Source organism: Theobroma cacao, chromosome 1, assembly GCF_053813885.1.
Source record: "Theobroma cacao isolate CCN51 chromosome 1, ASM5381388v1, whole genome shotgun sequence".
Lineage (NCBI taxonomy): Eukaryota > Viridiplantae > Streptophyta > Magnoliopsida > Malvales > Malvaceae > Theobroma > Theobroma cacao.
Genome location: NC_142639.1, coordinates 32,596,323 through 32,611,441, shown reverse-complemented (window position 1 = coordinate 32,611,441; position 15,119 = coordinate 32,596,323). Strand labels below are relative to the sequence as shown.

At 30.6% G+C, this 15,119-nt stretch overlaps 1 pseudogene; it reads right to left on the bottom strand.

Annotated features, from left to right (window-relative positions):
* Positions 1 to 4,777: 4,777 nt before the first annotated feature.
* On the bottom strand, positions 4,778 to 6,628 carry LOC148764742 (zinc finger BED domain-containing protein RICESLEEPER 2-like; annotated as a pseudogene).
* Between the last annotated feature and the right edge of the window lie 8,491 nt (positions 6,629 to 15,119).

Genomic DNA, 15,119 nt, shown 5'->3' with positions numbered 1-15,119 from the left:
GGGTTCCAGTCAAATGAGTCGTACTCGTACCCCGGCGCGTGCCTTTTGCCGTTTTTGGGTTAACGTGCGACTACGAAAAATATCTAGTGCTTCAAGAAAACATGATAGTAGAAATCTAATAGGGGTGATAATGGATATTTTTTAAGTGAATATTTTCGAGTATAGGCTATGAGTATTTGTATTTGGATTTGGGATGGGTTCGGGATAGCAAAGTTTAATACACATTTCAACTTTGGGTAGGAATGAGTATCACTATTGGATATCTAATACTCAAACCTAATTATGGATGTTTATTTATTAAATAAAATATTTAAATTTTTTAAAATTTTAATTAAAATTTCACGTAAATTTATTAATTTTTCAAATAGATAATGAAACTCAAAAATACAAACATTATTAACAAAAAATATAAAAAAACTAAAATATATATTTTTTTCCTCAAACAACATGATCAATCGAAATGGTAACATTCACCAACTGACTAAGAATATTTTAGTGAAAACAAAGAAATCATGTACAATGAATTACGTCTTTAGCCAAAGGTTAAAACTTACTATTATATGAAAAGATAATTTTAACTTTTATTAATTTTAGAAATTCCTATTATATAAATTTTTTTTTACAAAAGAAAATCTGGTAGGAAGAAGAGCACCGATTTGTTAACAGTTTATACCTGATTTCTTTGTTTTGAATATTATCAACCAAGGGTACTCTAGTCAACATCTTAATCAAATCACGACATCTCTTCCAACAGTATATACATAATTTTTTTATTTTGAATTTCAAATATGATTATACTTTATATATGTAAATCTATTTTTAATATTATGAGATTTTGTATAGGACATTTTAAATTAAACATATGAAATTGACTTTGTATGATATCTATTTTGTAACAAGTGAAAAATACTATACTTTGGGTAATTTGAAAATACATTTTGTTTTGGATTTCGTGTTTTTTGTGGTTGAGCAAAATAACGACCTACTAATAAAAAATCATGAACCTCGTCCATTTTTTTTGTCCATTTTTTAAAGTGAATGCAATATTATCTAATAATTATAGTCATGAACGTGAAAATTGTCATCATAATTATTGCAATTATGATGACTACACTAGTGATAATTTTAATAATAAAAATACATTTAACACACTAGAAGTGGATGAATATTTTTAAATTATTAAAAATAAATGAATACTTTTAACCACAAAAAGCGGATGAATACTTTTAACTATATGGAGTGGATGAATAGTAAAAGATAAAAAAAATACAAAAATAGACAAAATAAAAGTATGAGATTTTGTAGATCTATATATGATTATACTCTCAAATATGATTATACTCTATAATCATTTTGTAAATCATACTTTCAAATACGATTATACTCTATATATGTAAATCTATCTTTGATATTATGAGATTTTGATAAAACTTTTTGAATTAAACATATTAAATTGACTTTATGTGATATTTATTTTGTAACAAGTGGAAAATACTATATTTTTGGTAATTTGAAAATACATTTTGTTTTGGATTTCGTGTTTTTTATGGTTGAGCTAAATAACGACCTACTAATGAAACATCATGAACCTTGTCCATTCTTTTCGTCCAATTCCTAAAGTGAATGCGATATCATTTAATAATTATGGTCATAAACGTGAAAGAGATCATCATAATTATTGCAATTATGATAGTTACACTAGTGATAATTCTAATAATAAGAATACTTTTAACACACTAGAAGTGGATGGATACTTTTAAATTATTAGAAATAAATGAATACTTTTAACCACCAAAAGTGGATAAATACTTTTAACTAGAACAAGTGGATGAATAATAAAAAGATACAAAAAAAGACACAAATAGACAAAATAAAAGAAATATAGAAAATATCTATTATCAATATGGCATGAAAGACCATTGGTCACATACTTGTTGTATACTAAGCTTTATCAAGTATCATTGAAAGCTTAAAAAAAGAAATTATATATATCAAGACAAATTTTGTTTAAGATGATATTAACCATAGCCAAGTTGATATAGCACATTAAGATGTTGATTTTTTTATCCAACTTAAAAGAGGAATTGATCATTTAATTAATAATGAAAATATCTAAGAATGAAATTTTTTTAATAGTTTGTTGGTATGTTTTAATATAACTTTATTATAAAGATGTTTTTATATGTTCTTATTACAATTAAATGATATGTTCTTATTATGTGTTTTAATAATAAATTTTATATTTAATGTTTTTTTATATTAACTTGTAAGTTTCTTATTATATATATTATTTTACTAAAAAAATATGGATATTCATCTTATAACAGACATTACTACAATGTATACTATATTTAAAGATAAGAAGATAAAAAATATTTTTTTCACTTGACAATTGAAGAAACCAATATTAATACAATATCTGGTAGTACAAGATTAATTGAAGGCTTCAGAAGAGTCAAAATTTTACTACCTAGAGGAACAAAGTTTATAATAAAAGATGCATTATGTTCTACTAAGTCTTAAAGAAATTTATTAAGTTTTAAATATATTTGTCTGAATGGATATTATATTGAGACAACGAATGAAAAAGACATTTAATAATTATATATTACATTTATTATCTCAGATAAGAAGTTGTGTTGAAAAAATTACCTACTTTGCTCTCTAAATTATACTACTCAAATATTAGAATGATTGAAACTCATACTATAGTAAATCATAAGTTTACTAATGAATTTAATGTTTGGCATTACTGGTTAGGCCATTCAAATAAAAAATGATGCGAAAAATTATTGAAAATATATGTGGTCATCCATCGAAAAACCAGAAAAATTTTCAGTCTAATGAATTCTCATTTGTTGCTTGCTCTCAAAACAAATTAATTATAAGGTCATTACCAGCTAAAGTTGGGACTAAATCTCTTACATTTTTAGAAAGTATTCAAGGTGATATATGTTAGAATAATTCTTCTTTATATATTTTGAAAAGACAAAAAGAAATGACCAAAATTCATTTAACTTATAGGGGATCAAAGTTCTCACATTCCCAAACATTGTCAAGTAAGTCTGAAAAAGAAAAGAAATGAAAAAGGCTCTAAAAATTACATTCTGGTCCAAATCTATCGATACATGTTCTTCATATATTGATACATTTGGATAAGTGTCGATAGATTCCAACATCTATCGATACATGTTCTTCGGCAGAGTTAAAACTCAAAAGTCCAACTCAAATCTATAGATACATTCTTAATTGTATCAATAGAATTGAGACAAAATGCTTACTACCCTAAAAGTATTGATACATTTTTAATAGAAGTGTTCACTGTCTCAAAAGCATCAATATATAGACATATGTATCGATACATTTTAACTAGAATGTCAAAACCCTTGCAGGCAAGTTCAAATGTATTAATACATGCACAAATGTATCAATACATCTCGGTGGGAATTCAAAATAAAAGGCAATGTATCGATATACACACATATGTAGGGCTGTGAAAACGAGTAGTTCGGTTAATTCGGTTATTGGATATCTAGTAACTGAACTAACCGAACTCCTATATAAAATTAACCAAAACCAAACCGAAGTAAATTACTAACCGAACTAACCGAAACCGAACTAACTCGGTTAGTTCAGTTCGGTTATCAAAAATCGAACTTAATAATTTTTTTTTTAATTCCTGTTTGCCTGCTGAATGTTCAAGCCCATTTTACTTTTGAATGGACAGTTTACCACAAAGCTATGCAAATTAGAAGTCTAAGGTTTTAAAACAATGGCTTTTAAACTTGATGTGCTAAAACAGAGTTATGCATTGATTCACAATTGGGTTAAGAAAAAACAAACAAACAATAAAATAGGATTGTGACAGTATGATTTCTGATGAACTCATACTAATAGTATGATTTACAACACCATAATTGCTTCCAAAATAATAAAATATTAATGATCTAGAATGTATACAAGTACAAAATTGTAAACTTATACGCAACAACACAAAGGCATTTACCCATAATGACAGGATAATCAATTCAGTAACCTTTTCTCAAAGTAGAGCACCATGAATGGGAGGGTGGGATGAATTTCAACTCATTTAGGTTGACATACATCACAACCTCACAGCAGCAAGAGCTCCAACTAATATAAGCTAAGGTACTTATCAAAGTTTAAACTAACCTAAAACTACCCCACACCCACCATGTGTCCTGATTCCACACCCACCCCACCTAAAAAGATTATACTAATAGTCAAATTATCCATCGAACACCCAAAACATGTAATCGAACCAAGAGCAATTTAATAACAATATTTCACCACTACTCTTTCATGTTTTCAGCCTCTGGATATGGATCTTCTCAATGTTCTTCATATTCTTCAATGCACATGGTAATTAACTCAAGGAACATATATGCAATTTTATGGCTAAGCCTGGTCATGCTAAAACATTTCATTTATGGTAATCTACAGGTTTTTATAATTATCTCTAGCTCCTTTTTTTTCCACTATTAATAAGTAAAAAGGAATTCAGTTAACCCAAAGAAAGAACATAGCTATCTACCAAGGGACTAAGAACAATTACTTAAACAAACTTTGTTTAACAGATGTTGTTGCTGGTGGGAACACAAGTTACACAACTACAAGGCATCATAACTAAGATGTGTCTAGATAGCCATGAGAAATCTCAAGTTGTGAGATAAAAACATAGATATATAATTAAAAACATAGATAATAACAACAATAAATAATCTTTGAGCAAATAACAACAAATCATTAGCAGTATTTAACTAGATAAAAACAATAGCAAATAGTCTTCAACAACAACAGATGAGGGTTCAGATGGAAGGAAAGATGTAAGAGACAAGGGTGGTGCAACAAAGGGAAGTGCAATGGTAGGTGCTTGGGTTGGATTTTCAGCAGCAGCCTAAAATATAAAATTCAAGAATCAAGACTATCAATAAAGGCTAAACTTTTTCAAGAATAAGATAATATAACATTGTTAATTTGATAAATATTTAGGAGTATATTTATCAAGTACTAAACCTTACTTGATTACCTTAAAGATTATCAAGTACATTGTCCACTGCAATCTTTGACAACTCTACAATACATAAACAAGAAAGTAAGAAATAAAGCAATAACATATTAACAATTAAAATAGCAAAAATGAAATGATGATATAAATAAAATACTTACTTTCATCAACTTTCTCAAGCTCTGCCAAATCATTCTCAGTGTCATGAAGATAATAGGAAGGTCCACGTAGCCAATCATGAGCACAAATAAGAGCTTGCACTATCTTAGGCATTAAAGAACTCCTATATGCATCAAGCACACCACCACCGGTGCTAAAAGCTGATTCCCAAGCAACTGTGGATGGAGGAATCGCTAATACATCATGAGCTAGTAGGGTAAGAGTAGGATACCTATGACTATTGAGTTTCCACCAAATGAGAACATCAAAGTCATCACTATCGATTGCATCAGGCTCATTTAAACTTAAATACTTCCCCAATTCTGATTTATCCTCTTTCCTACCAATTGCAATCTTATATCTCTTAAATTCATTTAGAAGAGCAACACTAGCACTAGAGTCAACATCATCATCAAATTCAGAAATTTGGCTCACTTGGGATTAGCTATTGTCACGAACTTTCTCAAGAAGAGGTTGTACATTTTTTTTATATTTTACAAGCAACTCTTCCATTGTTTTCTTCAAACTCACACAAATCGATGAAACTTGCGCATTCGAATACATTTTCCTCAAACAAAACTCCACAAATACAAGTTTCTTCCTTGGATCAAGAATAGAAGCAACATAAAACAACTTATTCATTTTTTCTATATTTTCCCAATACTTATCAAATTTCTCTTTCATTTTCTTTTCCATTGTTTGCAACTCAACATCAGGATGCCTTTGTCTATCTCTCAAAGTGCAATAAATACCATAAATATCATCAAGAAAAGTATTAATAGTGGCATAAGAAGTACCTGAAACTTTTACTGTGAGTGTGTAAAAATGTTTCACGAAAACATTCAACCTCCTAACATTTTCTCGATTCTCATGTTCAGGTATCCCATCTCCCATCGACAAATCAGCTCTATACTGAGAGTCAGCTTCCTCAAATAAATTAAAGGCTTCTTCAAACTTTTGAGCTATTTTTAACATCAAGTAAGTGGAGTTCCATCGAGTACTAACATCCAAACACAACAAATTTTTTGATTAAATATTTGCAGACTCAACACATTCTTTGAATTTTGCTAACCTAGCAGGTGACTGTCTCACATATCTAATTGCCCCTCTAATATAAGCAATTGAATCATTCATTTCCTTCAATCCATCAGTGACAATGAGATTAATGATATGTGCAATGCATCTCATATGTAGAAATTTGCTTTCTAAAAAGCTATTTCCTCCTAAGTTCAATTTTTTCTTCAAATATGCTATTACAACATCATTGGAACTAGCATTATCAACAGTAATAATGAAAACCTTACTAATCCCGCAATCACGCAAACATTTATCAATCATTTTCCCAATGGCCTCACCTTTGTGACTATAAATAGGACAAAAGTTTAAAATTCTTTTGTGTAATTTCCAATCATTGTCTATAAAGTGAGTCGTAAGACACATATAATTCTCTCTTTGAATTGATGTCCATGTGTTTGTGGTTAGAGAAATCCTAAAAGAAGATGTTCTCAATATATATTTGAAATGGTTCTTTCCATCAACAAAAAGGTTAGAGCAATCTCTAGCAACAGTCCATCGTGACGGGACAATAAATCTAGGACATTAAGTTACCACGAATTCCTTAAATCCTTCCCCTTCTACAAATCTGAAAGGTAACTCATCTTTGATGATCATATTAGCTAGAGACTTTCTAATGGCTTCTTGACTAAATTTCTAAGTTCCTATAGACCCATCCCTCGATTGAAAAGCTAACTCAGTTTGAGTAGAATCATTAATAGAACTATGAAACTTTTTGCAAGAATTCATGTGATTCTTCAATGAAGTTGTGCCATTATATTTAGTATTAGCAGAAAGTACCCTATAACAATAATTACATTTAGCTTTTTGTTCACCTTGATCATTGACGAATCTAGTGAAGTGTTTCCAAACTTCAGACTTCGGTGGAAGTGCTTTTCGTTTCTTAGAATTGACGGCATCACTATCATTAGTGGAGATTATAGTTTACTGTGTAGTTGGTGTTGGTGACGATGACGGCATGCCAATAGGAGTAGGCTGCGTAGCAGCATCACTAGGAGTAGGAGCTGGAGTTGGATTATTGCTTTCACTTGCCATTAAAATCTTCAACCTGTCACTCAAAAAGAATTAATTAATTAGCAAGTTTTTATATATAAAGAGCTTATTAGAGATGGTGATCATCTTGTTCTTGTAACTGCTGAATATGAAATTCCAACAAGCTAGTATATTAAAGGTTCAATTCAAAGCAATACATCCAACACCTATGGTGGCACCTAAACTAATCCTTTTCTCATGTTTTATTGTATTACCATTAAAATATGAAGCAATCGTGTATATAAAAAGAAGCAAGCTGCATACATCAGTACTGAAGTGCAGAACAAGGAACAAGCTTTAAAATCATTATATTAATATGTATGATTGTAAAAAATCATTATATTAATATGTATGATTGTAAAAAATCATTATATTAATACGTTTTAATGATAATAACAATTTTTTAAAAATCAGTCTGGCATTAAAACATTAACAATAACAAAAAGAAAAGATGTAAAAAATAACGATAATAACAATTTTTTTCCCAAAAAGAGTGATGTTAGGTTAAACAACTTAAGCACAAATTTAACATGCTTCAACATTGTTCAACCAAGCTTTTGTTGTAAGTTCCATTAATTCAAAGGGTTCTAAGCTTGATGCATCTGTTATTGCTTTAATAAATTGAGAGTCTAGAAAGAGTATTTTTTTGTTATGTAAAACTGAACATCAAGCAACAGACAAAATGAAACAAGAGGGGGTTTTTTTGTTCAGTCCAAGCCATATTTCGGTAGACAAAAAAATTCCCTATAAAGGAAACACGCTTGCCTATTCAAAGACGTAGAGACGTTGGCGATTCTTGTAAGTAGCTTGTTCAAGCTGTGGTCCCTAACTATTCAAAACCAAATTAAACTATCATCAAGAAATATGAAAAAGAAGAAATAAAAAAAGAACTCAGAAAATGAGCTAAATTGGCAACAATGTAAACAAACTTGAAGCAACAAAAACTCTCATTTCGCTCCTCGACAACTACAAACAATTAATGTCAGCCATCTCACACTTGAAACACAAGGATACATAAATAATCATAGGATACATAAACAAACTTTATTGATGGTGGCAGCAGAATAAATAAAACTTACCAGTCACTTCATAAGGGAAGGGCAGTCGGCAGCAACAAGAAACTGAACCAGAAACCAGAGACAAACTTAGACTTGCTTAAGATGAAGGCAAAAACCAGAAACCAAAAAGGGTAGTCGGCAGAAACCAGATTGGCTGGAGTAAAGATCGGACGTCGACGAACGGCAGTCGGTGGAAACTAGAAAGGGCGAGAAACGAGAATGAATAGTGGAGAACTGGAGATGGGAGATTGGGAGTCACGAGAGACAGGACGACAAAAATTAGAAAGAGGAAGTGGGGATTTAGGTTTAGGAATTTTTTAAGTAAAATTTCAAAAATGCCCTTCGGTTAGTTCAGTTAGACATTGTTCTAATTGAAATCAAACCGAAGTAATTACACTAACTGAATTACTCTAACCGAATTAATTAAATAACCGAACTAACCGAACCGAAAAAATCGAACTCATTTCGGTTCAGTTTGATTATTTGGTTCGAGTCCTATTTGCTCACCCTTACACATATGTATCGATATAATGTGATCGTTGGAGCCTTGAATGAAGAGAAAAATGACTATTTTCACATTAAATGCACTCTTAACTACCCTTAAAGTTTCAACAACTATAAATACAAGCTTCTTTAGCATTTATAAAGGTTAGAAGACTTGAAAACACAACTAAAGAGAGAAAATTTATCAAAGTTACATTTAAAACCCATTGTACTGTTCTTAAATTTAAAAAGTCTTATAGTCAAGCATTTTTTAAACTCTCATTTTTTCATTTAACCATTATACCAAATTCTCTTTTCAACCTTTAAAAGGCATATTAGCTGCACTTATATTCCTCTCATTGTACTTGTTTAGGTGATTATACCTTAACCAATAGAAAAGGTATAGTGGTTGTGCTTTAACTATAAAAAGGCATTGTATTGAATGGTTATACTTGATCCACAAAAGGCATTATATTGAATCTTGATTAAATAGTAGATTTCAAACTTCGTAGTGAATCTAAGGAAAAAGACGTGGGTAAGAAGGTTGAACCTCTATAAAACACTTGTATCGATTTCTTTACTCTTTCTTTTTACTTGAAACTCTAATTTCTTTCATTGATTAAAAAGTCAATTAATTTGATTACTTTCAAATTGAGCATTTGATTTAAAAAAGGGATTTTATTTTCTTTAAAAATTAAAAGGTTCTTTAAATTTTTCAAAACAATCTAATTCACCCCTTTTTGGACTTACTCATGTTGAGCTTATTAATTTAATAATTAGTATCAGAGTAAGGGCTCAATTTTATAGGTCTAACAACCTTGAGTGATTTGAAACGCAAGCTTAAAATATCAAAATGAAATCCATTTCAGCTATTTTTGGTGAATGGCATTCAACTCAAAGACTTATATTCTTTTCAAGTACGAACTATTCCTATTAGAAGAAAAGAATGGAAATGTTCATTCAATCAATTGATCTTGATGTTTGGAATGTTATCTTAGATGGTCCCTATGTTCCAACCAAGGTAGTAGATGGAAAAACCTTTGCAAAAACATTGAAAGAATGGGATGACAGAGGAAATAAGTTAATACAAACTAAATGCAAGGCATTCAATACACTTCTTTGATCTCTAAGTGCTAATGAATTCAATAAAGTATCCATATGTGAAATTACTAAACAAATTTGGGATACTTTAGAAACAATGTATGAGGGAACAAATCAAGTCAAGGAATCCAAGATAAGACTTCTCACACATGATTATGAGTTGTTTAGGATGAAAGAAAATGAAACCATAAATCAAATATATGAGAGATTCACACACATAGTTGGAGGATTAAAGACTCTAGGAAAAGACTTCCGAAATGCTCAACTAGTCAAAAAGATAATTTATAGCCTTCTCAAGTCATGGAGACCAAAAGTGACAACCATAAAGGAAGTAAGAAACCTAAATGATTTCAAACTAAAGGAACTTATAGGATCCTACTTACATATGAGATGACTATAAAACATGACAATGCCTTGGATGATGAAAAGAATGAGGACAATAAAAAGAAAGAAATAGCTTTAAAATCTAAAATTGAAGAAGATGAGAGAAGTCTAAGTATAAAAGATAAGAGTGAGAAAGATGAGGACATAGCAATGCTAGCCAAGAGATTTAGTAAATTTATGAGAAAGAACTATAGGGGTAGGAGACCTTCTAGAGGAGACATGGCAAAAGGGGAACATCGCAAAGACCATTTAATATGTTATGAGTGCACTAAAATAGGACACACTAAATATGAATGTCGACACAAAAAAAGTGTCCTAAAGAACTTCAAGAAGAAAGCCATGGTGGCCATTTGGAGCAATAGTGATGACTCTCAAGATAAAGAAGATGAAGTTGCCAATATTTGCTTCATGGCATTTGAAGACTTCAAGGTATGCTTTACTTCTCATAACTCAAATTCATACACCTTAAATAAAAACTCATACTCATTTGATGAATTACAAGATGCATATGATAACTTAGTATTTGAATTTGAAGAAAAAACATCGAAATACAAGAACATCATATTTAAGCTTAAAGTAAAAAATGAGTTCTTAGTTAAAACAAAAGTAGAACTAGAAATAATAGTTAAAGACTTGGAGATTGAGAGAAATGAGCTAAAAAGGAATAATGAAAATTTGTATGCTACTTTCTCAAAGTTTAACATGAGTCAACAAAAATTAAATGATATGTTAGAAACACAAAGAGCATTATTTGATAAAAAAGAGAATAGGTTATGATGGGACTAAAAAAAATACTCATTTTAAAAATTTCTCTGTTAAAGAAAATGTAAAAACTAGATCTTTCATCAAATGCATTTATTGTCATAAAGTAGGACACTCCACTTACACTTGTCCTTTGAGAACCATTACTTTTAAGAAAGTCAAAAGTGTATGGGTTCCAAAAGGAACAAAGCCTCCACAAGGTAAGGTAGTAAAATTGGAATGGGTTCCAAAAGGAACCAAAGACACGAACACATATAGACCCAAGAAAATTTGGGTACTCAAGTCAAATGTTTGATTGTGTTTCTTGTAGGAAGAGCTCACTTGCTTGAAGTCAAGAGCACAAGAAACAGGAAAGTGGTATCTCGATAGTGGGTGTTCTAGACACATGACAGGAATCAAGGAGTTCTTTAAGGAATTAAGACCAAAAAAAGAAGGTAATGTAACCTTGGGTGACAACTCAAAAGATCACATAGAAGGTATTGGCACAATTGGTAAAAATTTCTCTCTCAAATTGAAAATGTTCTATTTGTAGATGGTCTTAAACATAATCTATCATGTTGTTGATATTAAAACAAATGAAACTTTATTTGTTGGTAATAGACAAGGCAACACATATGTTGTTTTCTTGGATGATTTATCTTCTAATAATGTATGTTTCATAGCTAAAAAGAATGAGGATAGTTGGCTATGGCATTGACAACTAGGACATGCTAGCATGAACACAATTTCAAAACTACTATCTCTAGATCTTGTAATAGGACTCCTTAAACTAAATTTTGAAAATGATCAACTTTATGATGCTTATGCTAAAGGCAAACATAGGAGAAGCTCATTTAAATCTAAAAAAGATGTAACAACCATTAGAGCATTGCAATTACTGCACATAGATCTATTTGAACCAACCAAAACCACTAGCTTAGGTGGAAAAAAATATGGCTTAGTAGTTATGGATGACTACACTATATTTTCTTGGGTTTTTTTCCTTGCACACAAATATGAAACCTTAAAGTCTTTACTTCCTTTTGTAAAAAAGCATAAAATGAAAAAGTAGAAAATGAAAAAGGATATAAGAAAACAAATGTTTGAAGTGATCATGGAAAAGAGTTTGAAAATCTAGGTTTTGAACAACTTTGTGATGAAAATGGATATAATCATAACTTTTCAACCCTTAGGACACCACAATAAAATAGAGTAATGGAAAGAAAAAAATTGGACTTTAGAAGAAATGACTAGAATCATACTATGTGAGAATAATTTACCTAGATACTTTTAGGCCGAAGCCGTCAATACCTCTTGCTACATCATAAATAGAGCAATGGTTAGATCAATTTTAAAGAAAACTCCTTATGAAATTTACAAAGGAAAGAAACCTAACTTAATTACTTTCATCCATTTGGTTGCAAGTGCTATGTCTTAAATAATGGGAAGGATAATCTAGATAAATTTTGATATTAAAAGTGATGAAAGAATCTTTATAGGATATTCTTTTACCTCTAAAGCGTATAGAGTATTCAATAAAAGAACATTAGTTGTTAAAGAATCTATTCATGTGTTGTTTGATGATTGTAACCTTCTTTCTAGAAAGGAACATTATGATAATGATGCAGGTATCCTTCAAGAACAAGTTGAAGGGTTTGATTTTAATATTAAAGGATCCAAAACAAATGAAGAGACATCACAAAAGGAAGAGCAAAACATTGAACCAATAATTGAAGAAAGTGAACCTAGCTATCCAATGGTAAGAAGAGAAGTTGATGAAAGTAAAATCATTAGTGATTCTAAGCAAGGGGTAAGAATTAGGTCTAAAGTTCAAAATGTTTGTGAATATGTTGCTTTTATCCCACAAATCGAACCCAAGAACATTGATGAAGCTTTAAATAATGATTATTGGATATTAGCCATGCAAGAAGAATTAAACCAATTTGAAAGATGTCAAATGTGAGAACTAGTTCCTAGGTCAAATGATTACCCAATTGTAGGTACAAAGTAGGTTTTTAAAAACGAAAAGGATGAAAATGGAATCATAACTAGGAACAAAGCTAGGTTGATTGCCAAAGGATATAGTCAAGAGAAAGGTATAGATTATGATGAAATAGATGCACGGTAGCTAGACTAGAAATAATTCGGATGTTAAGAGTGCTTTTCTAAACTGGTTAATTAATGAGGAAGTATATGTTCAACAATCGCCCGGTTTGTGAGCCCCTATATGAACTTTCAGCTTTATCAAATGGATGTTAAGAGTGCTTTTCCAAATGGGTTAATTAATGAAGAAATGTATATTGAACAACCACCCAATTTTGAGAGCCCAACTTTTCCAGATCATGTTTTTAGATTAAAAAAAAAGACTTATATGGATTAAAATAAGCTCCTAGAGCTTGGTATGAAACACTATTAAAATTCTTAATCCAAAATGAGTTTAATAGAGGAAAAGTTGATAAAACTCTTTTCATTAAAAACAATGACAAAGGCATTTTAATTATGTAAGTTTATATTGATGATATTATTTTTGGTGCTACTAATGAGGTTCTTTGTCAAGAGTTTGCTAAAAGCATGCAAGGAGAATTTAAAATAAGCATGATGGGTGAACTAAACTATTTTCTTGGACTACAAATTAAACAAAAAGAAGAAAGTACATTCATAAGTTAAGCTAAATATACAAAAGATATGCTTAAGAAGTTTGGTATGGACAGCTCAACGGCATATCACACACCAATGACCACTTCAATTATTCTTGACAAGGATGAAAAAAGTATGTTCGTTGACCAAAAGCTCTATAGATCGAATATAAGCTTTAGTGTAGGTTTGTGTGCTAAGTTTCAATCATTTTCTAAAGAGCCACACTTAAGTGCTGTCAAAAGAATTTTTAGATATTTGAAAGAGACATCTAATCTAGGAATATGGTATCCAAGGAGTTTTACTTTTGATCTCCACTCATACTCGGATGCCGATTTTAGTGGATGTAAGATAAATAGAAAGAGCACATCCGATACATGCCAATTTCTAGGTAGTATGTTGATCTCATGGTTTTCAAAGAAACAAAATAGTGTAGCTCAATCCATTACTGAGGCTGAATATATAACTGTCAGAAGTTGTTGTGCTCAAGTGTTATGGATGTAACAACAATTAGAAGATTATGGACTAGTTATCGACATAATTCCCATAAAATGTGATAATACTAGTGCCATAAATCTCACAAGGAATCTCATCCATCACTCTAAAACTAAACACATTGAAATAAGACATTACTTCATTAGAGATCATGGTCAAAGAGGAAATGTTGTCTTTAAGCATATAGCTACAAAAGATCAATTGGCTGACATCCTTACAAAAGCTTGATAGAGAATAATTTTGCAAGATCGGAAGTGAACTAGGTTTGATTAACCCAATATACAAAAAAAACTGGCCTGTGGGTACCTCTAATTGTTGGTAGCATTCATTTCTAAATTCATTCTTGATATCATGCTTGATGATTGGTTGTATTCATGTTTGAAATGACTTCATGCAAAGTGTTTGAATGATTCTTGGCATTGATGAACCTGTTTGCTCATAACATTTCTATGCATTCATGCCATGGCCATTTGATTCTTAAGGTTTATGGGAGAGCTAATGAGTGAACCAAGACTTTATCTTACAAAATTCTCGATTTTCTCCTCAAATTTCACTTGCATACGTTCCAAACCTATCTTAACAATACTTTAAAACTTAAAAACTCAAATTATGTTATTTATATCAAATGTCTGGACCAAATCATGGATTTTTAGAGTCAAAAGTATTTTGTTCAGGGCTACAGAGGCTCACGTATTGATTCGAGACCCCATGTATCGAAACCTGAAGAACATGCATTGATAGATTTGTCTATTCTATTGATACATTTCGTTCAATAGCCAACATTAAAATTTCATGTTAAATGTATCGATACATACACATATGTACCGATACATTTAGTCTAGTGGCCAAAAATAAAACATTCTGCCTTGAATGTATCGATACATATGCCCATGTATCGATACATCTTGGGGTTTTAAGAACCTAATAAC